The sequence below is a fragment of the Nycticebus coucang genome, chromosome 7 (genome assembly GCF_027406575.1).
Source record: "Nycticebus coucang isolate mNycCou1 chromosome 7, mNycCou1.pri, whole genome shotgun sequence".
NCBI classification, from domain to species: domain Eukaryota; kingdom Metazoa; phylum Chordata; class Mammalia; order Primates; family Lorisidae; genus Nycticebus; species Nycticebus coucang.
In genome coordinates, this window is record NC_069786.1 from 54,443,394 (window position 1) to 54,466,612 (window position 23,219).

Genomic DNA, 23,219 nt, shown 5'->3' on the forward strand with positions numbered 1-23,219 from the left:
CCCAGAGTGCTGGGATTACAGGCATGAGCCACCACTCCCAGCTACTACTAAGATTTCATTAAGATAGTGATCTGCAACCAGACACCAGCAGTCACTAAGTTAATCAAGCCAGTTAAAAACATTTAAAAAACAAAAAAACTCTAAAAGGAAAAAAAAAATTTTTTTTAAAGAGTAATTGATAATTTTAAAATACCTTAGGCCAGGTGTGGTAGCTCATACCAAGCACTTTTAATTATTTTAATTTTGAAAAACTTCTTTCAAATGAAGTAATACATATACAAATAGTTAAGAAAAATCTTAGGCAACAAGATGAGGCTGATAGAGATTCATAAAAATCCCATGTCACAGTCAATCCAAGATTGTAATTCTGTCCCTGTTGTTTCTTCAGGATAAATTGGAGAGGTTTTCAAACATCTCCGCAGTCAAAAATATTTCCCTCAAGTATCATCACCAGGAATTTCATCATAAATTTCTTTTGTATTTAGTTAAAACTTCCCAAAGTTTTCTTTTGCAAAAATCATAGAAAGTAGCCAAATGATAGTAAGCATTGATTGTATTTGATCCTTTACTGTTTAGAATAAGTGTCTAGTTCTTAGTGAAAACAATTCAAGCATTCAAACATTCTTCTGATTTCTCCTGGCTCCACAGACCAGCATCTTTTGTTATTTCTCCTGACATCTTTCTTCAAAATGTCCATTTCCTTAGGTTTTGTCTTTGCAGAGTTAACGATGTCCTCCACGATTTCTATGTGCCAATCTTCAATAAATAATTTTAAAGCTTAACGTTTCACTGTACATTTGTTCTAGGTTGATTCTGGCTATTTGTAAACGAATTTGTGTGGTCATATAGAATGAAACAATTAAAGTTACTCAAGCCCTGTTTCTCTGTCTTTGCAACAGTGGTTCTCAACCTTCCTAATGCTGCGGCCCTTTAATACGGTTCCTGTGGTTTGCGCCCCGCAGGTTAAGAATTGCTGCTTTACAATGTCTATATTATCATTGATCACTGATCCTTTCAAATCCACAGTTTAGACTCAGGAATGTGGGACACAACTGTGCCCACACTGAGGCCTAATAATTCCTATTTACCATGAACTTTTTCCTGAAATAAATCCTTATAGCTGAGCCTGCATGTGTCACAGGCCAGCTACATAACTGGAAGTTCTCCACCTTAATTACCATGATGTAGAACACCAGATTACGAAAGAATAAGTAATTTACATATACAGATTGGAAACATATATATAATTAAAACTGGAAAGAAAGCATAGTCATCATTTAGAACTTAGCCAAAAAAATTTTTTCAAGGAGAATTATTTTATCACCATTACTGTTTAGAATTGCTGGCTAATGATGACAATAAATAACAGGCCACATTTTAATTAATTTTATTTTTGTTTTAAGTTCCTTTAGGTAAAGCACCCCTTATGGCCTTCACAAAGAGGATGCTCCCAGTGACCTTTGTCCCCTAGATGCCACCTCCTGAGGTCAGCCAGGCAGGGAGACTGAGGAACAAGTAAGACTCTGGTAAGACTGTGACCCCTCTCAAAGCAGGTCTTAATCCTCATTTTCTTCACAACTCTACCTCTCAGGAAAGTGGACCCTATGCCCAATTCTGGAGAATGAACTAATTAGTCTAAGATTTGGGGTTAATTCCTTTCTCCTTGCCTATAATTGGTTTAAGCATGGGTGTTTGTTGAAATTCTGGCCAAAGGAACTTGAAAGGAAGTCTAATGTGGAGGCTTCCAAATCCATCAGTGCCCAAGACAATTTAGATAAACAAATAAGAACATACACACATCAGTGACTGTGTGTGTGTGTGTACTTGTTTCCTTTGTACGCATATACTGAGATTAATAAAGACAAAAATACACGTTCACGTAAAAGTACTAAATTCAAAGTAGTTTTTAGTATTTATATTATCTTTCTCAAAATTATTAAAAGTACAAACATTATCACATACAGGTAATGACTTATTTTTATGTTTGAAAGGAATCCTCTCGGGCGGCGCCTGTGGCTCAGTCGGTAAGGCGCCGGCCCCATATGCCGAGGGTGGTGGGTTTGAACCCGGCCCCGGCCAAACTGCAACCAAAAAATAGCCGGGCGTTGTGGCGGGCACCTGTAGTCCCAGCTACTCGGGAAGCTGAGGCAAGAGAATCGCTTAAGCCCAGGAGTTGGAGGTTGCTGTGAGCTGTGTGAGGCCACGGCACTCTACCGAGGGCCATAAAGTGAGACTCTGTCTCTACAAAAAAAAAAAAAGAAAGAAAGGAATCCTCTTTAATGAATGACGTTCTGTTTGTCCTTGAATAGCTATACTGTCCAAATTTTCTATCAGCCACTAGAGGGAAGTATAGACCAGCAAAAGCCCAGCCATGCAGTTGGCCATGGTACATTTCTTAGACTAAGTGCTGTAATAATAAACAATCATTTCGTTCAAATGACCAATTAGGTAAGACAGTTCAGGCCTCTCTTTTAAAAAATTCAAAATGCAAATATTTTTACTAAGTGTCATGAAAATGTGTATATTAGGCATTAAGTGCTCAGGGTCTAGGGCTGAAACAACTGGATTTAAATCTCATCTCCACCATTAATAGTACTGTGACCTTGGAAGAGTGTTTTAATCTCTCTGTTTCCTTCTCTGTAAAATGATGATAAGAACAGCATCTATGACCCTCAATTAGAGCAGTGACTGCCTAGTACATAGTACGCTCTATAAGGGTTAGTTCTTACTAAAACTTGAATACTGTGGCTCTAGAGTTACACTGCTTGGATTCAAATACTGGCTTCATTTAGCTAAATAGCTTGGTGACTTTGGACAAGTTACTTTTCTTAGGCTCAGTTTCCTCATCTATAAAATGGGCTAATAATATCAACACCACCACCACCACCACCACCATAGTAATCACTTAAAGATTAAGTGTACGTTTACGTGCCTGGCATTTGGTGTTAGTAAAATGTAATATATGCTTATTGTTAGCATCTATTAGCCATTTATTGTTCACCTTAAGGCATATTTGAGAAATAGTAACATGGAGTGCATTTTCTATTTCTTCCCAGAGCTACACAGTCTTCTGGCTACAGACCATTCACCACTCTTCTATAGCGTTGTCTCTATATGAAGACCAAAATGAAAGGTTGTGCAGCAGAAAACTCATTCTTTGTCAACAGACAAAATGTGCAATTTGTGCCCTTTAAAACTTGCTTTATGAGGCTGGGTACAGTGCCCCATGCTTTTAATCCTAGCACTCTGGGAGGCCAAACCAGGTTGATTGCTTGGGAGTTCAAGACCAGCCTGAGCAAGAGACCCCAGTCAGGTGTTGCAGACTACAGTCCCAAGTGCTTGGGAGTCTGAGGCAAGAAGATTGCTTGAATCTAGGAGTCTGAGTTTGCTGTGAATTAGGCCAATACCATGACACTCTAGCCTGGGCAACAGAGTAAGACTCTGTCTCAAAAAAACAAAACAAACAAACAAAAAATTATATATATATATATAAATCTTTTTCTTTCTTTCTTTTTTAAATTTTTGGGGTTTTTTTAAGAGATGAAGGAGTGTCTCGCTATGTTGCCCAAGCTGGCCTCAAACTCAAGCAATCTTCTCACCTTACCCTTCTAAATAACTGGGACTACAGATATTCATCACTATCCCCACCCTCAACTTTCTTTCTTTTTGTCAGTAGATCTTTGATGGGGATCATTCAAAATTTTTGAATTTCCACTATAAGATTGTGCCCCAGGTATCATCCCTTCTTTATTTCCATATAGACTTTCACAGATCGAAACTAGCTTATGCTCACACCTATAATCCCAGCAGCACTGCACTCCACTTGGACTCCAGCCTGGGTGACAGGTGACCCTGTCTCTTTGGAAAAAAAAACCTAGCATCTGCTTTTTCCCTAAACTTGTCATGAGACAAGAATATTTCATCACTGACAGCCCAATTTTATCCTCCTGTCTCCATAAAGATTGTCTTTTAAAAAATGATACCTACTTCAAAATGATATAAAAACATCACCAGACATTTAAATATCTGCCAGAAGAGTTTGATGGTGCTCTAAACTATTGCTTAGCATGTAGTTTCTTTTGGTGATAAAAGAAAATTTAATATTGGCAACAAAACAAATTGATTTCATAAGCTTACTAACAGTCTTGGGGGATTTAGCATTTGCCATAATGAACAAGAGGGCCAAGCTGCCTTTGCCTGGCCTACAGATCACGCACTTGCTAGCCCATCTGGTCTATCCTTGGCAATGGATTGATTTTCCCATCAGTTTTCCTCGGTCTCCCTTCAGTGTCCTATTCCTCCCTGGACATTATTGTTGCTCACACCAATCCCATTACAGACAGAGTCCTAGTGGGTACTATCCCAGAAGACAGAGAAAATGGCTGGTTGGGCTACTATAAATCCTGATCATTTCCAGAAGACAGTTCCCCCATGCGAGCCAACAAATCTCTTTTCCCAGTGGTCTGTTTTCACTGAGTGAAGAGTTCAAAAGACTGCCTAATAAGTCAGAACTTGTGTAGCTGGGCGGCTGGTGTTCCAGTGGGATCGTGTCTGCCCTTTAAATATAAAAACTGAAGCATTTTGTAAAACCTGAAAACAGTGCAAGACATTAAAAAGACTCCGTCTCTCCCCCCCCCAAAAAAAAAAAAAAGAATTTTCACGCACTGTAGAAACCATTCAGAAGCAAAACATCACATCCTACTGAATATAATAGAGTCTTGCATCCCCTCCTATTTGAACACAACTCTCATTGACTTAAAAGTGACATTTCCAAACTGGCTGCAAGAATGATTTGCCCCCCAAACAAAGCAGGCTGCATTTGTTCTGCGAGAATGGCTTCTCTTCTTTGTCTCTGGATAATTTGATACAGCATGCATTCATTCATTCAAGGGTGACTCTCATCTGAAAAATTTCTCAATGAGACCATTTACGAACAGTTTCTAGTCCAGAGCTTTCATGATTTATTCTAAGGCTTCTTTCAGTCTTCAGCCTTGTCCCTGTTAGAGGAATAGAATTGGCAAAAATTGATTGTTTGAAATAAAATTTTTCACAATAAACTTTAACCTAAAAATGATCATTTTTTCCTAAAACTTTGTTTGGAGTATGAATATATAGCTTGTATCTATAATTTTAAATGAGGGATTTTCTAATTACATCAAGATTTTTTTTTTTCCAGTTAAAATGATAGGTTATCAGCCTTAAGACTTGGAAGGGAAGTCGCTTAAGTGAAGTCTGGTGCCTTCCACATGCCTGAGCCCCTTTCGAGAGGAGTAACAAATCTTGGAGTGTTTAAAAACAGTGCAGTGGAAAGCAGAGCTGCATGTAATATTTTCTCTTCTGGGAACAGCTCCCCCCAGGGACCAGTCTCCTTGCTAGCCACCTCTCCAGTCCCGTGCACTTCCTGGCCCTTTAGGTCAGAATTCCTATAAATCTCAGAGTCTGCCATTTTCCCAGGGCAGAGGTGAGACCTGGGGGAAGAGATGACTCTGAAATCACATCTTCATTAACTCAAACAAAGCAGACAGGAGGGTTTACATTTGGGGCCTATGAATCTTCCTCGTGATGGCTCCCATGTCTCTTTAAATAAACAATGTGGAAAGAAAATACTATGATGCTTATTTGCAGCAATTCTGAAAATAACTTGTGCCAGAGAGCTGAAGGAGTAGTATGTGCCTGAGCAGAGCCCTCTGGCTTCACTTTCACAATTGCCTCTTCCAACTCACAGGTTATGGCAATACCTGTGTGTCTGTTTAAAAAGCCAAAATTAAAAGGTCTCTCTAATACTAAAGGTCAGCTGCGAGTTAGATTTAGAACTGACCAGAAAGCGGTCTGATGAGGGGCTGGTTTTACCTTCAACTTCTGTTTTTAGCGTATGAATAGGGTTTAAAAGAATAATCAATATTTAAAGCCAGTTAAATATCAAAGAGGTGAGACTACCACATCCTAAATTTCCCCTGGAGTGAGAAGTGAACGATCAAATTCAGAAACACTTCATTAGGCAGAGCTAAACGCTACCCTTCTCTTTGCTAATCTCCTCCTGAGATTTTGCTCTTCACTTGAGAGAATTAACTGAGGGTGAACGATGATCAAAAGAAAAACTTACGAAGAGCAAACTCCGTAAATTGCAGGTGAGACTGAAGCACAGATCAGGAAAAAAGCTTGCTTTAGTTAGATAAAGATCAGAAGCAAAAGGCCCAGAAATAAGCATGTGACAGCCGCTATAAAATAAATAGAAGGAAAACAGAAACAGGAAGATTTGGAGCCGGGGGTTAAGAATGTCGCAAGCAGAAAAGAACTTTGCAATGCTCAGTAGTTTCTCACAGCCCGCCCTGTGCACGGGGGCAGGTCGAGCCTGAATATGAAGAGCTCTTGATTTGGAGACCCCACTGTCCCCTGCTCCCTCTCCCCTACACACACACCCTTTTTTTGTGCATATAAATAAGTTTTATGCAAGCCCCTTGAGCAGAGTTAAAGTGAACATGCTTTATGAAAACTCTGAAAACTCACTTGGGGGACTATATCCTACATATACAGCAGGACATAAACCAAAAGGTTATATTCACCGTAGTGTCACGTGTGAAGTGATTGGAAAAAAACTCAAATGTCCACTAACAAGGGACTGGTTAAGTATACTATGCTTCATCCCTTTAATAGAATAATACATAACTGTAAAAACATAATAAATCTGAAGATGCTCTCCAAGATAGATTAGTACTTAACAGTGTATACAGTATGTTATCTTGGGTATAAGAATGAAGAGGAGTTAACCAGTGTGATAAAAATATGTCAAATGGTCTATAAAACCAGTGTGTTCTGCCCCATGATTACATTAATGTACACAGCTATGATTTAATAATAAAAAAAAGAATGAAGAGGAAATAAGAATATCTATTTTTATTTATGTAAAAATCTCTAGAAGGAAACATAAAAGAAATGAATGCTGTCTTGCTGGGGCAGAACAGACAGGTAAATGGGACAAAAAAGGGCACTCTTCTACGAATGACTTTTTAAACCAGTTTGTTTTTACAACAGTGTGTATGTATTATGTATTCAGATTTTCGTTTACTTTTCTTTACAGACAGGGTCTCACTTTGTTGCCCAGGCAGAGTGCAGTGGCATGTTCATAGCTCACTGTAAACTCCAATTCCTGGGAGCAGTGCCTGTGGCTCAGTCGGTAAGGCGCCAGCCCCATATACCGAGCATGGTGGGTTCAAACCCGGCCCCGGCTGAACTGCAACCAAAAAATAGCAGGGCGTTGTGGCGGACGCCTGTAGTCCCATCTATTCGGGAGGCTGAGGCAAGAGAAAACCTTAAGCCCAGGAGTTGGAGGTTGCTGTGAGTTGCGTGATGCCATGGCACTCTACCGAGGGCCATAACGTGAGACTCTGTCTCTACAAAAAAAAAAAACTCCAATGCCTGGGCTTGAGCAATCCTGCTCCAGCCTCCCACCACAGCTCAGACTATAGGAATGTGCCACCATGCTCATCTAATTTTTAAATTTTTTTTTATAGAGACATCTCACTTTGTTGCCCAGGCTGGTCTGGAACTCCTGGCCTCAAGCAATCCTCCTGCTAGGGTTACAGGAATGAGCCACTATACCCAGCCCAGAATTTTTATTTAACATAATAGTACTCAGAACTCAATAATAAAAAAAGAAAAACAAAACAGAACAGATTTTAAAAACAGGTTAAAAAATTGCACACTTCGGGCGGCGCCTGTGGCTCAGTCGGTAAGGTGCCGGCCCCATATACCGAGGGTGGCAGGTTCAAACCCGGCCCCAGCCAAACTGCAACCAAAAAATAGCTGGGCGTTGTGGCGGGCGCCTGTAGTCCCAGCTACTCGGGAGGCTGAGGCAAGAGAATCGCTTAAGCCCAGGAGTTGGAGGTTGCTGTGAGCTGTGTGAGGCCACGGCACTCTACCGAGGGCCATAAAGTGAGACTCTGTCTCTACAAAAAAAAAAAAAAAAATTGCACACTTCACCAAAAAAAGATGTGAATAGCAAATAAATTCATAAAAAGATTCTCAACACCATTAGTCACTGGGAAATGCAAATTAAAATGAGAATGGTTCAAATAAAAAATTGACGGTACCAAGTGCTCAGAGGGACACAGAGCAACTGGGATTCATTCCTGCACTGCAAATGGGATGCAAAATGATGCAGCCACTTTGGAAAACAGCATCCGTTTCTTGTAAAGTTTGACATGCATTTATCATATTACCCAGCAATACCAAGCCTTATATATTTAACCAAGAGAAATGAAGACATATGTTCTCCCATGCAAACCTGTACAGCAGATGTAATCATCCCTGCCAAAAACTGAAAAAGTCAACCAATCTGTGTTAATGATTTGGGTAAACAGTTTTACTGTTAGAATACTACTTAGCAATAAAAAGGAATAAACTATTATGTATGCAGTGACATGAATAAATTTCAAATTTATTCAAATCTGCTAAGTGAAAGAAACCAGCTGACACAAGTTTGATTCTCCTCGTGACATTGTAGAAAGTGTAATACTATAAGGACAGGACCAGATCAGTGTCCAGAGGCTGTGGGAGGAGAAAAGTTTGCCAACAGAGGGACTCACCCACAACAGTGTGCGTTTGTTAAAATGCATAGAATTGCATTCCTGCAATGGATGAATTTTACTGTAAATTATACCTCAATGAATCTGACTTTTAAAAAATTATGATAAACCTGGCACAATCTTCTGTGCCTATAGTCCCAGCTACTCAGGAGCCTGAGGTAGAAGGATAGCTTGAGCTCAGACAGGAGTTTAAGTATAGCCTGGGCAACATAGCAAGACTCCCGTTTTTTTTTGTTTTTTTTTTTCTTTTTTTTTGACCCATTTCTTTTTTTTTTTTTTTTTTATTGTTGGGGATTCATTGAGGGTACAATAAGCCAGGTTACGCTGATTGCAATTGTTAGGTAAAGTCCCTCTTGCAATCATGTCTTGCCCCCACAAAGTGTGACACACACCAAGGCCCCACCCACCTCCCTCCTTCCCTCTTTCTGTTCCCCGCCCATAACCATAATTGTCATTAATTGTCCTCATCAAAATTGAATACATAGGATTCATGCTTCTCCATTCTTGTGATGCTTTACTAAGAATAATGTCTTCCACGTCCATCCAGGTTAATACGAAGGATGTAAAGTCTCCATTTTTTTTAATGGCTGAATAGTATTCCATGGTATACATATACCACAGCTTGTTAATCCATTCCTGGGTTGGTGCGCATTTAGGCTGTTTCCACATTTTGGCGATTGTAAATTGAGCTGCAATAAACAGTCTAGTACAAGTGTCCTTATGATAAAAGGATTTTTTTCCTTCTGGGTAGATGCCCAGTAATGGGATTGCAGGATCAAATGGGAGATCTAGCTTGAGTGCTTTGAGGTTTCTCCATACTTCCTTCCAGAAAGGTTGTACTAGTTTGCAGTCCCACCAGCAGTGTAAAAGTGTTCCCTTCTCTCCACATCCACGCCAGCATCTGCAGTTTTGAGATTTTGTGATGTGGGCCATTCTCACTGGGGTTAGATGATATCTCAGGGTTGTTTTGATTTGCATTTCTCTAATATATAGAGATGATGAACATTTTTTCATGTGTTTGTTAGCCATTCGTCTGTCGTCTTTAGAGAAAGTTCTATTCATGTCTCTTGCCCATTGATATAAGGGATTGTTGGCTTTTTTCATGTGGATTAATTTGAGTTCTCTATAGATCCTAGTTATCAAGCTTTTGTCTGATTGAAAATATGCAAATATCCTTTCCCATTGTGTAGGTTGTCTCTTTGCTTTGGTTATTGTCTCCTTAGCTGTACAGAAGCTTTTCAGTTTAATAAAGTCCCATTTGTTTATTTTTGTTGTTGTTGCAATTGCCATGGCAGTCTTCTTCATGAAGTCTTTCCCCAGGCCAATATCTTCCAGTGTTTCTCCTATGCTTTCTTGGAGGATTTTTATTGTTTCATGCCTTAAGTTTAAGTCCTTTATCCATCTTAAATCAATTTTTGTGAGTGGGGAAAGGTGTGGTTTTTTTTTTTTTTTTCTTTTTTTGAGACAGAGTCTCACTCTGTCGCCTTGGGTAGAGTGCCCTGGTGTTGTGATAGCTTACAACTTCAAACTCTTGGGCTCAAGTCATCCTCCTGCCTTAGCCTCCTGTGTAGCTAGGACTATAGGCACCCCCCACAACATCCAGCTAATTTTTTTTCTATTTTTAGCAGAGATGGAGTCTTGCTCTTGCTCAGGCTAGTCTTGAACTCTTGAGCTCAAGCAATCTACCTGCCTTGACCTCCCAGAGTGCTAGGATTATAGGCTTGAGCCACCACACCCAGCCAAGACTCTTATTTCTTAAAAAATAATAATAATAATAAATAGGAGGCAAACATAGTCCAATTTCTGTGTTGGAAGGTCACTCTGGTTGTCACTTGCTAAAAGGACTGGAAATGGTCTTGGAGCTGGTACAACCGTCCAGGTCAGACACTTCTCCTGAGAGCCTGGCCCTGGGTGGGGTGGTGAAGATGGGGAGGAAAGGCCCCTAAGAGACACATGTTGGAGTGATAATGGGAAGACCTGCAAATGGACTGGATGTGAGTCACTCGTCAAAGGGGACTCCAGTGGCTTTTAAAACTTCCTATGCCATTTGAGGCAGGTGTAGACCAAATAGCATCAAACAATTCTTTTTTTTTTTTTTTTTTTTGAGACAGTCTCACCATGTCGCCCTCAGTAGAGTGCCATGGTGTTCTATAGCACAGCAACCTCAGACTCTTGGGCTTAAGCGATTCTCTTGCCTCAGCCTCCCAAGTAGCTGGGACTGCAGACATCCACCACAATGCCCAGCTATTTTGTTGTTGTTTAGCAGTCCCGGGCTGGGTTCGAACTCACCAGCCCCGGTGCATGTGGTTGGCACCCTACCCACTGAGCTGGGGGCACTGAGCCAGCATCAAACAATTCTATCCCTAGTTCTACTATGAAATTCCTGCAGAACCTCCTTAACCTGCAGAATGACACACACACATTAGAAGCATCTCTACGTGTATGCTAAGGACTGGATTTTTTTATATAGTAATATAAAAATTAGAGAACATGAGACAGAGTATTCTTTTGTTGTTGGGCCTAGAAACTAAAGAACAAAGAACTAATCCAGTCAAAATCTCAAGTAAGAAGGGCCAGGCTGATAGAAAATGTTTCCTATACCAGAAGGGCAACAGAAAAAAGGTGAAAATTTGTTACTTGTATTTTTTTTGGTCATCAAAAATGTGTTGACAAGAAAAGAGGAAGAAAAAACTGACGAAAATGTATCAAATTTATTCATTAATAATAAGTCATTATAATTTCTTTGTGTATTATCTATCAGGTTCATTTCTTATGTTTGTCTATGCATTTACCTTGGCTGATTGTGAACTGAGAAGTGATTGCCCTGTTAGCCAAGCTTGGACATTCCTGCCCTGCCATTAACATGCTGCCTCCCATTCGGATCTAACAGTCTAGAGCAGGACAGTTGCCTTTGGTCACTTCAGTTCAGGGCCACTTGGTCAAGAAGCCTAAGCTCAATCTTGGAATGTTATTTGAAGTCCAACAGGAAATCCTTTTAGGCTGGTGTTGTACAATGCTCTTGTGATGAAAGCAAACAATAGGCTGGGTGCAGTGGCTCACATCTGTAATCCCAGCACTTTGGGAGGCCAAGGTAGGAGGATCGCTTGAGGTCGGAATTTCAAGACTTGAGCAGCATAGTATGACCCCTCCATCTAAAAAAAAAAATTTTTTTTTAATTAGCTGGACCTGGGGCAGGTGCCCAGCTACTTAGGAGGCTGAGGCAGGAGGGTGTCCTGAGCCCAGAAGTTCAAGATTATACCAAGCTATGATTGTGCCACTGCACTCCAGCCTGAGCAACAAAGAAAGACCCTGACTTAAAAAAAATTTTAAATCATAAAATAATTTAGTAAAAATAACTGCATAATAGAGTTCAAACTTACCATGCACGACTCTTTTTTAAATTTTACAAATATACGTGTACACATACACACACACACATTGGAGGTCAGACAGTTGAGTTTGAGAACTCATCCTAGAAAAAGTGCTACATACCTTACTGCTGAATATTGCTATGGTCATCTTCAAAGTACTACCCTTGGGAAACTGTGCACCAATGCCATCACCTCATCTACCCTTCAAAGCAATTTTGGAACTCTGTTTCTGGAATGGCCATCAGAGCCGTCCTCATACAAGGTCTGACAATTAAGTTCGCAAACTCACCCTAGAAAAAGTGCTTTGAAGGGACCTGGGCAAGGTGGTTCATGCCTGTAATCCCAGCACTCTGGGAGGCTGAGGCAGATGGATTGCTTGCGCTCAGGAGTTCAAGACCAGCCTGAGCAAGAGCAAGTCCCCATCTCTACTAAAAGTAGAAAAAAAACTAAGGCAAGAAGACTGTTTAAATTCAAGAGTTTGAGGTTGCTGTGAGCTATGATACGCCAAGGCACTCTACCTGACAGAATAAGACTGTGGACTAGGCGCTGGCGTTGGTGCATAGCTTCCTGGGGGAGTACTTTGAAGATGACAATAGTGATTTCAGCAATGAGATATGTAGCACTTTTTCTAGGATGAATTCAAGAACTTATTGTCCAATCTTGTACATATATACAAATATATCCTGATTATAAATAAATACTCAAAATCCACCACCTCCAGCATATGGGGCCGGTGCCTTACTCCTTTGAGCCACAGGCGCCGCCCTATAAAAAACTTTTTAAAAGCCCTCCCCAATCCCATTTCCCAGATAACCATTTTCAGCTTTTTAAAATACATTCATCCAGATTGTTTTGTGTATAACTACATGTTTAAGAGCTTTACTCACATAAAGATAATTTTTAAAAATTCAAACCAAGATATATATACTTGATAGTAATACTTCAAATTTGATTAGGAAGAAGAAATTATATGGAAGATATATCTAATTATCTCTAAAGAATATATCTAAATAATTGACTAACTGCTAAAATAGTAATACAGAATTTTTTCTTGATTATTGAGAGAATATGATAGAAATTAATGTAAACAAGTAAAATCAAATTACAGAATTATCTGATTCTATATAAATGTTCTTAGCAATAACATTTCAAAAGGAGTTAATACATATTCTTCATGATAAAAAAAAAAAGTTTTACTCTGATAGAATTGTTTTCTAGACCAGTCACAGTGGCTCATGCCTATAAACCCAGCATTCTGGAAAGCCAGCATGGGTGGATTGCTTGAGCTCAGGAGTTCAAGATAAGCCTGAGGAAAAGCAAGCCCCTGTCTCTACTAAAAATAGAGAAAAATAAATAAATAGGGGTTGTGGTGGGCACCTGTAATCCCTACTTGAGAGGCTACTTGAGATGTTGAAGTAAGGGGATCACTTGAACCCGAGAGTTTGAGGTTGCTGTGAGCTATGATGATGCCGTGGCACTCTATCCATGGCACAGAGTGAGACTCCGTCTTAAAAAAAAAAGGTATCTTGATGGTTTTGTTTTTGTTTTTGTTTTGTTTTGTTTTGCTCTTAATGATTATTAAGGTTGGTTAGGCCTTAAAAGATTAAGAAAACTTTTATCATGAATGTGTTTCATATCACCTTATACACAAATTATTTTGGTCATAAAACTATTTTGCGACCAGGCTGGGTGCAGTGGCTCATGCCTACAACGGTAGCACTTTGGGAGGCCCAGGCAGGAGGATCACTTGAGCCCAGGAGTATGAGACCAGCCTCCACAACAACTTTTTTAAAAATTAGCTAAGCGAGGTGGTACATACCAAGTAGTCCCAGCTACTCAGGAAGCTGAGACAGGAACATCTCTTGAGCCCAGGAGTTTAGGGTTGCTGTGAGCTGTGATTGTGCCACTGTACTCCCACCTGGTAGACAGCATGAGAGCCTATGTCAAAAACAAAAGAATATTTTGAGCAATCAAAAAATACTGAGACATGTTTCAAAAGGTTAATACTACAAAGAAGTAATAGTATAAAAAAGTAATACTATAAAACTTATAATAACAAACAAATAACAACAACCACCACAAAAAAAAAAAACAACACAGCAGTACTTGGCCCCAGAATTAGACTCCCCAAAGGCCGAGGCAACGTTGAACCCAGTTAGCTATTTTTCCCTCTACGTTTAACTTATTTTTAGTAAAAATTTATGCTGCTATTTACTGATTAAACAATTATGGCATTGCCATGGACTGAATGTTTGTTTCTCCCCAGAATTTATATGTTGAAATTCTAACCCCCCAGGTAGAAGGTGGGGCCTTTGGGACATAATTAGGTCATGAGAGTGAACCCTCATGAATGGGATTGCTGCCTTCATAAATGGGATCCCAAAGAGCTCTTTGTCCCCTTTCTACCACGGGAGACCACAAGAAGCCGGTGGTCAACATCTCAGAAGAGGGCCCTCGCCAGGACCCTACCAAGCGGCAATCTAATCACAGACAGCCTCCAGAAATAAACGTTTCTGTTTAAGCCACTCTGTCTATTACAGCAGCTTGAACTAAGACAGACGTTATCTACTCACTTCCTATTACAGAAGCTAAGGACTTAAGACCCTTTTGTTAGTAGGGATAAGGAGGAAAGGGAGCAGAGGCTTTGTCAGGGTGTCTGCTGAGAGACAGATGACCCTAGGAGATGCTGTGTCCACAATTGTTTGTCAATTGTGTGTCCACAATTTGTTTGTTGAGGAACAAATTGAACTGAGGGGGCTCTTAAGAAAGAACAGATGACATGTCAAGAGGGTTCCCCAAGAACTGACCAGATGTTTGGTCTACAAAGGAGGGGTTCCAAGAAATGACCAATCAGAAAGAGATAGAAAAACCACAAAGTAGAGATATTATCCAGGAGTTGATAGAGGGTCTTTGGAGCAAACCCATGGTTGAGGTAATAGTTTCCCTAAATGATCTACCTTCATTAACATAGCAAAAATCACACCCATCAGCGCCATGACAATTTACAAATACCATGGCAACCTCCAGAAATGGCTTTACAAGGATTGAAAAGGGGAGGGTTCCCAATTCCAGGAATTCTCCACCCTTTTCCAAGAAAAGCCACGAATATCCCACCTCCCTCTTAACATAAAATTAGGAATCAGCATAAGAGGAGAAATCTTGTTAAACTCAGGATCCCCCTCACCTGTGTGTATGAAGAGTTGACCCATTCCTTCTCTGGAGTATACTATGCTTTAAATAAACTTTGGCACTTTGTCTGCTTGCACCTGCCTGCTCATCACTCCTTCAACTTGGTACCAGTGACCATTCTTCAGTGCTGGGAACCAAGAACCTGGGAACAAGGGAGCTGAAGTCTGGTCCCCCACACCTAACACTTTTACCAGCTCTCCTCTCTCCTCTGTCTCTCTCACAACACACAAACACTTTTCCCTCCCTGTGTGTTTTAATCATAATTTTGTACTAAATAGATGACTCAAGTTTTACAATACAATGCTACAAATATTGCTCAAGAGTAAGAAATACCTCATTTATATTTCCTTTTCTATACAACTATTGTTTTATTTTTCTTAGAGTAATAATATTGCCTAATTATTCATTCTGTTTTGGTTTTTGTATGTATGAGTGGACTTTTACATATCTATTTCTCTCACCTGGACCTCCCAGAGTGCTAGGATTGCAGGTGTGAGCCACTGCACCCAGCCCTCTGTGTCCCTTTTCTTATACCTCCCCAATTCTCTTCCAGGCCACACAGTCAGACACCTCAAATATTCCAGCATTTCATTTTTCCCCCTTTTCTTTCTTTCTCTTCCTCTTTTTCTTTTTATGGAGACATTGTCTGTTTTCATCCTTCTACTTCCGTCTGGACTGCCATCCTAGGGTATCTCTTCACCATCGTTGCCTCTTCAGTCGGAACCCCTTTTTCCAAACTCAGATCTTTCCCTTTCTTGATTTATTCCCCTTTTTTGGTGGTGCAGATGCTCCAGAAGCTTTCTAGGGAAAAAAGATGCAAAGAAAGCAAAGCATTTGCGATTTTGCCTGTCTGAAAACAATTTTTTTGCTATCCTCATATTTGGTTCCTTGGCTGGCAGAGGATTGGATTGGAGAGACTTTGTGTCGAATTTCAAAGGCATTGCTTCATTACCTGTTAGGTACTATTAGTGTTGGGAGTCCACGCCATTCTATTTCTTGGTGACCTCTCCTTTTTTTGATGGAAGCTTTTGGATTCTGTTTATCCCCATTGCAAATTTTACAGTGATATAAAATCACTGGTGTCTAGGTATACTGGCCTTGTTAAATACCCCCGTTTCCCCGAAAATAAGACACCTCTGAAAATAAGACCTACTTACAGGAAAGATTAAGATGTCCCCTGAAAATAAGACCTAGTGCATCTTTGGGAGCACACCTTAAAATAAGAGACTGTCTTATTTTTGGGGAAACAGGGTAGGTCATTTTTATTTCTCATTCTCATGGGGCCCCTTCACCAGAGAGTCACATCCTTCACTCTAGGGCTTGTTTCTATATCGTATCTGTGATGGTTAATTTTGTGTGTCAACGTGTCTGGGCTGAGTGGTGTCAAGATATTTGATTAAACATTATTCTGGGTGTGTCCGTGAGGGTGAATAGATTGCCCTCCTCAATGTAGACCTGACTCAAACAAAACATTTTGAGTAAGAATTTACTATTTCTTCCTGACTATCTTAAAGCAGGGACAAAGGTCTTACTCTGCCTTCGGACTTGAACTCAGACTGGAATTTAGACCATTATCTGTTTTGCTTAGCAGGCCTTTGGGCTGAGACTGGAGCTGTACCATCAACTCTCCCACATTACCAGCCTGCTGATGAAGGTCTTGGGACTTCTCAGCCTCCATAACCACATGAGTCAATGCCTATTGGTTCTTTTTCTCTGGAGAACTCAGATTAATACAGTATATTTGACAATTTTAGCCTCTCCTTATTAATTAGAAATCCTTATTAATTAGAGGGTGAACCTCAACAGCCCTAAATTTCTTTTTTCTTCTCCTTTTCTCCAGCTTTTCCCCCCTACTTTTGAGAAATTCAACTATATCTTTCAACTCCTCTGTTGAATTTCTTACTTAAAGTATTTTTAATTTCTAAAACTCTTTCTTGTTCTTTGATTATTCTATTGTCTTCGCATCCTGATGTCATTTTATGATTGTAATATAATGTTTTCTCTTTCTTAGGATATTAATAGTTTGTTTGAAGTCCTTTTCTGCTCTTGGAACTGTCTTTGATTCTTCTGAGTTCCTTTTCTTCTGTCTGATATGTTCCTATTTTTTCATGTCAGAGGATTTCCTCAAAAATTCGTATCTGGAAGTGAGGCGATGAAAGTCAGCTTGGAAGCTCCGAATACGAATGTGAATGGGATTTGTTGACTGGTGGGCTTGCACTCTAGGATGGTCAGGTGGGATTTGGATGATTTGTTGGATGATCCTAAGGGTGAACAGAACTGTTCTGGGAACTTATCCAGGACCCTGAACAAGGGGTCTGAGCCTTCCTGCCAGCATTCTGTGGCCGAGAAGGCCTGGGCGTCACCATGCACTACTTAGCCTTTCACTGATGCCACCACTTTCTGTCCAGTGCCTCAGCCCCACCTTCAGTTGTTCCCCGTCATCCCTGAGGTCAGAGTCTCAAGTGTAATTTTCTCCAGGGATAAAAACTCCCTTTCTTGCTGAGGTGGGGGTGTGTAATCATTGGACTTCAGGGAGTAGGGTAGAAGTTCATGGGCTCTAACTGCTCCCTGTTCAAACTCTCAACTAATTTTTCTATTTTTATCCCATTTCTTGTCCTTCTTTTGGTATCTCTGACTTCTTGGGTCTCTCAGGTTTTCTGGGCCATGAATCAGTTCACTTCTCACTGGCGACAACCTCTGCAGAAACGTACGTTTCAGTGTTTGCTATGCTGCGAATTCAGTTACCACTTTTCCTCCACCTTTAACCTTCCAAAACTTTGTTGTTATCTCTAAGCCTCTATTCTTGCCTCTCTGTTGTGTTTGCCTTTTATTGTCTCTTTATGTCTTCACTGTCACCTTGGTGAGGTCTTAGGAAAAAGCACAGATGAGGGCGGCGCCTGTGGCTCAGTGAGCAGGGCGCCGGCCCCATATACCGAGGGTGGCGGGTTCAAACCCAGCCCCCGGCCAAACTGCAACCAAAAAATAGCCGGGCGTTGTGGCGGGCGCCTGTAGTCCCAGCTACTCGGGAGGCTGAGGCAAGAGAATCGCTTAAGCCCAGGAGTTGGAGGTTGCTGTGAGCTGTGTGATGCCACGGCACTCTACCGAGGGCCATAAAGTGAAACTCTGTCTCTACAAAAAAAAAAAAAAAAAGAAAAAGCACAGATGAGCACAAAACATGTGTTGTAAAAGATACATAAGAATCCTTCATGGGAGGTGTCAGTGGCTCAAAGGAGTAGGGCGCCGGCCCCATATACCGGAGGTGGTGGGTTCAAACCCAGCCCCGGCCAAAAACTGAAAAAAAAAAAAAAAGAATCCTTCATAATACATCAGCTCGGAGGGCAAATACGAAAGCATGCGTCACACGTTCCCCCAGGGGAATCCTGTCAGTGACCGGTAAATACCCACCCCCCATCCAGTGCGGAGGAGAATACATACACAAATCATCTGATTCTTTTTTGTCGTTGTTGCTGTTCTGGTCTTGGTTTGGTTAAGTGAAAATTTACCTCGGAGCAATTTTCATATTATTAACACATATGTCATTCTTTCCAGTGACCCATGTAATATTTAGTTGTAGGAATTTATCATGCTTGTGTTAATCATTTATTCTTTCTCCTGTTAAAATGTTATATGTATGTATTCATATACACACATATGTGCACTTACATATACACGTACATATATTTGAAAGGTCAACAAATTAAGTAACTCGAATTTCATAAATATCAATCATCTTTAGGCAAAAATGAAAGTAAAAGAAGGACAACGTCATACGCATTGAAATCTTTACCGGAGAGTTATGTCTAATAGTAAATGAACAGAACCATGTCCAAAGCCTCCAAAACCAGAGATGTGAGGATTCACCTCCAGCTGAAAATGATCATAAATTAAGCTAAATCATCCCTAAAGTTATAGAAGCCTATAGTCATAGAATTATGTACGTCAATAGCTCTATGACAATTTATATCTTTACAACACATGATGTACCCTCCACAAGTCAGAGCCACTGTGTCAGTTGAGCCCTGATAGGAAGCAGATGGCACTTTCAAATGGGGTGCTGGGGAGAATTTAATGATGGGACCATTTTCAGTGTTGGGGAAGGATTAAGAGGCAGAAAGTTAAAGAGGTGAGGTCAAAGGAAACCAGAAGAAATAGTGAAGCAACAAGGAGAGGCACTTTCACCGCCCAGGCCTGAGAGTAAAGAAAAGAAAGCAGTTACTGGACACAGGGAGTAATTCTAGCCAGGAGAGAGGCCACCTGCAGGGGCTGTGGACTCGAGAGGGATACAGCCAACCTTCAGCAAGCAGAAAGGGAAGGAGCAGGGAGAAAATGCCTGACTGTAGGCTTACCTTGTATTTTATTTGCTAGATTTGGCAGTCACAGGTAGGGAAGAGTAGAGAGCTGATCTAGGAGGCAAGTGGAGAACATTCACTTACGTGAAAGAGCTACATCAATGTCCTAGTCTATGGATGGCAATGTATGTAGACCTCTGGGCAAAGCCAATCACCAAGAATCAGAAACATGCATTTATTCAATCATGGTAATAAATTGGTTATGTCTACCCTGGAAATTGTCCATGCTTTAGCTTATAATTCCAACTCTACAGAAAAGAGACTGCATGTGAAAAGAGTCTATAAGAAAGTAAACTTTGGGCCAGGTACAGTGGCTCATGTCTGTAATCCTAGCGCTCTGGGAGGCCAAAGTGGGTAGGTGACTGGAGCTCAAGAGTTACTTGAGCTCAGGAGTTGGAGATCAGCCTGAGCAAGAGTGAGACCTGTCTCTACTAAAAGTAGGAAAATCGGCCAGGCGTGGAGGTGGGCACCTATATTCATAGCTACACCAGGGGCTGAGACAGGAGGATCCCTTGAACCCAGGAGTTTGAGGTTGCTGTAAGCTAAGATGACACCAGGGCACTCTATCCTGGGGCAACAGAGTGAGACTCTGTTTCCAAAAAAAAAAAAAAAAAATTGCTTCTACCCATTAGTGTTTAGTTTAGTTCTCTATTATTCCAGTCTGGAATCTGCAAATAGGATGTGCCACCAGGAGCTACATAGAATATCTTGGGAGAAAAATTCCATCCTGGTTAGAGATCTAAGTTGACCAGAGAACACCAGAGGAATAACTTGAGGCTGCAAACTGTCCTCACCCTCATGTTTACAATCAATATTAGCCCCAAAGAGAAACAATGGACAAAGAAGAATAAGAATGGGGTGGATGAGAAGTCAGAGTTCTCCACAAATCAATATGGTTAAACAATGTTCTGGTAATATCAAAGCAGCAATATGCTTTAACAATAAAGTTTACTTTAACTTAGAAGCAAATAGACAGAATTTGGAGGTGGTGTGTCTATGGCTATTCTTAAATTAAAATAATAAATATTACTGGTTGGCAAAATAAGAACCCAGAGAAAGCCCTGGCATTTTTTTTTAATATCATTACTATATTTTATTTTATTTTTATTTATTTTTTTGCAGTTTTTGGCCAGGGATGGGTTTGAACCCACCACCTCTGGCATATGGGGCCAGTGCCCCACCCCTTTGAGCCACAGGCGCCGCCCTAAAACCCTGGGATCTTACACGTTTAGAAAGTATTTTTCCTCTAAAAAAAATTTCTTAAATGTAAATTTGATTTATCCCATTTCCACAGCTTGTCTATTTACTACCAAAACAGGACATGTTTTAGAGATTTAGCATGTCATACTTTTATTATGAAATGTATTTTTTAGAAGCACTGAAGAGGAAAACGATTCAAGTTCTGCCATTTGGCTCAACAGCTTGAGAGCGCGAACTCATTCTAAGTGATGGGCTACTGCTCACTCCCTGATGCCTGGCGATGTCCAAGCATCTGGTTTCCAAATAGTGACCTACATAGAACATCTGACACCAGGGATAGATCATTTTTTAAGACACCTTTCTATATGTAATGAAATTATTTTCAATAATAATCATGAAATGAAATGACTAATAACAAAAAAATAACATTTTCTTTTATCAAGCTTTCTACATATAATTGTGTTGGTAAAAAAAATAAAACAAACATTATAGTACAAAAAAACTAATTCTACTCAATTACATTAAAGTAGGCTAAGGGGAGGGAATGGAACACATACAGAAAGGCTTCTAATTAGTGACTATAAAGCAGGATTTGTGCAGTGATAGAACAGTTTTGTGCCTTCATTGCAACAGTGATTTCATGAACCTACATGTGATACAGTTGTATAGAGCTACACACGGCCACAGTAAGTGCATGTAAAACTGAGGAAATCTGAATGAGGTGTACATATCAATGTCAATTTCTTGGTTATGATATTGCATGACAGCTATCTTTGGGGTATCTGGGTGAAAAGTACTGGGATATACCTACACTATTTTGATCACTTTCTGTGAATCTATAATTATTTCAAAATAAAAAGTTTATTAAACTGAGATAACGCCGGAAAGGCTATGTTAACCACTGTGATAAAAATGTGTCAAATGGTTTATGAAGTGAGTGTATGATGCCCCATAATCATATCATTGTATACACTTATGATTTAATAAAAAAATTAAAAAAAAAAAAGTTTATTAAAAAGTTGACATTCTGGCTGGGTGTGGTGGCTCACTCCTGTAATCCTAGCACCCTGTGAGGCCAAGACAAGTGAACCACTTGAGCTCACAAGTTCGAGATCAGCCTGAGCAAGAGTGAGACCCCCATTTCTACTAAAAATGAAAAAAAAAAAAATTGAGGCAAGAGGATCACCTGAGCCCAAGAGTTTTGGGTTGCTGTGAGCTATGATGCCACAGCATTCTAGCCTGGGCAATAGAGTGAGACCCTGTCTCAAAAACAAAAAAATAAATAAATAATGTTCATGCTATGTGATTCCATTTATTTGCTCTACCAAAGTATAGCAACAGGGTTGCAGGAGGAGGGGAAGGATATGACTATAAAGAGGTAGAAAAGGGAGAGTTTTGGGGTGATGGTGCCCAATCATGGTTGTGGTTACATAAATCTATACATGCATTAAAATTCATAGAACTGGGGTGGCGCCTGTGGCTCAGTTGGTAAGGTGCCGGCCCCATATACCGAGGGTGGCGGGTTCAAACCCAGCCCCGGCCAAACTGCAACCAAAAAATAGCCGGGCGTTGTGGCTGCCTATAGTCCCAGCTACTCGGGAGGCTGAGGCAAGAGAATCGCTTAAGCCCAGGAGTTGGGGGTTGCTGTGAGCTGGGTGAGGCCACAGCACTCTACCAAGGGCCATAAAGCAAGACTCTGTCTCTACAAAAAAAAAAAAAATATATATATATATAAAAAATTCATAGAACTGTATACCAATAAAATGTCCATTTTACCATATGTTAATTTCTTATAAAATTTTGTCATTATCTTAAACATCTTTTTTAAGTGTTAAAAGCTTCCAAGTCAGATTTTCATTTAAATATTGGGATATTGGGCAAGTTAATCTCAGTTGTCTTACCTATAAAATAGTAATAATACTTCTGACCTAATGATAATGAACTTAAAGGCCTTAGCCCACTGTGTAGCACTGGGGAGCACTGAGCAAAGAGTACAAGGAAGTTTTCAAAAGTTCACAGTGAAAATGGAATTAAAAGATAAAAATAACGGGTGGTGCCTGTGGCTCAGTCGATAGGGCACCGGCCCCATATGCTGAGGGTGGCGGGTTCAAACCCGGCCCCGGCCAAACTGCAGCCAAAAAATGGCCGGGCGTTGTGGCGGGTGCCTGTAGTCCCAGCTGCTTGGGAGGCTGAGGCAGGAGAATCGCTTAAGCCCAGAAGCTGGAGGTTGCTGTGAGCTGTGTGAGGCCACGGCACTCTACAGAGGGCCATAAAGTGAGACTCTGTCTCTACAAAAAAAAAAAAAAAAAAGATAAAAATAACAAATATAAACTTCACTTTTTAGCATAAGTTCCATCAAGTTCAAGATACTTATAAGTGATGATACCAGCCTTTTAGTTTATCCCTGAATACCTAGGGTCCTGGGAATTTAATCAAGTCAATGAAGTCTTTTATACATTGTTGTTATAACTATAGAAAAATGGGGGCTCTTTGGACATTTTTTTAAGATTAAGAAACAGGGTGGG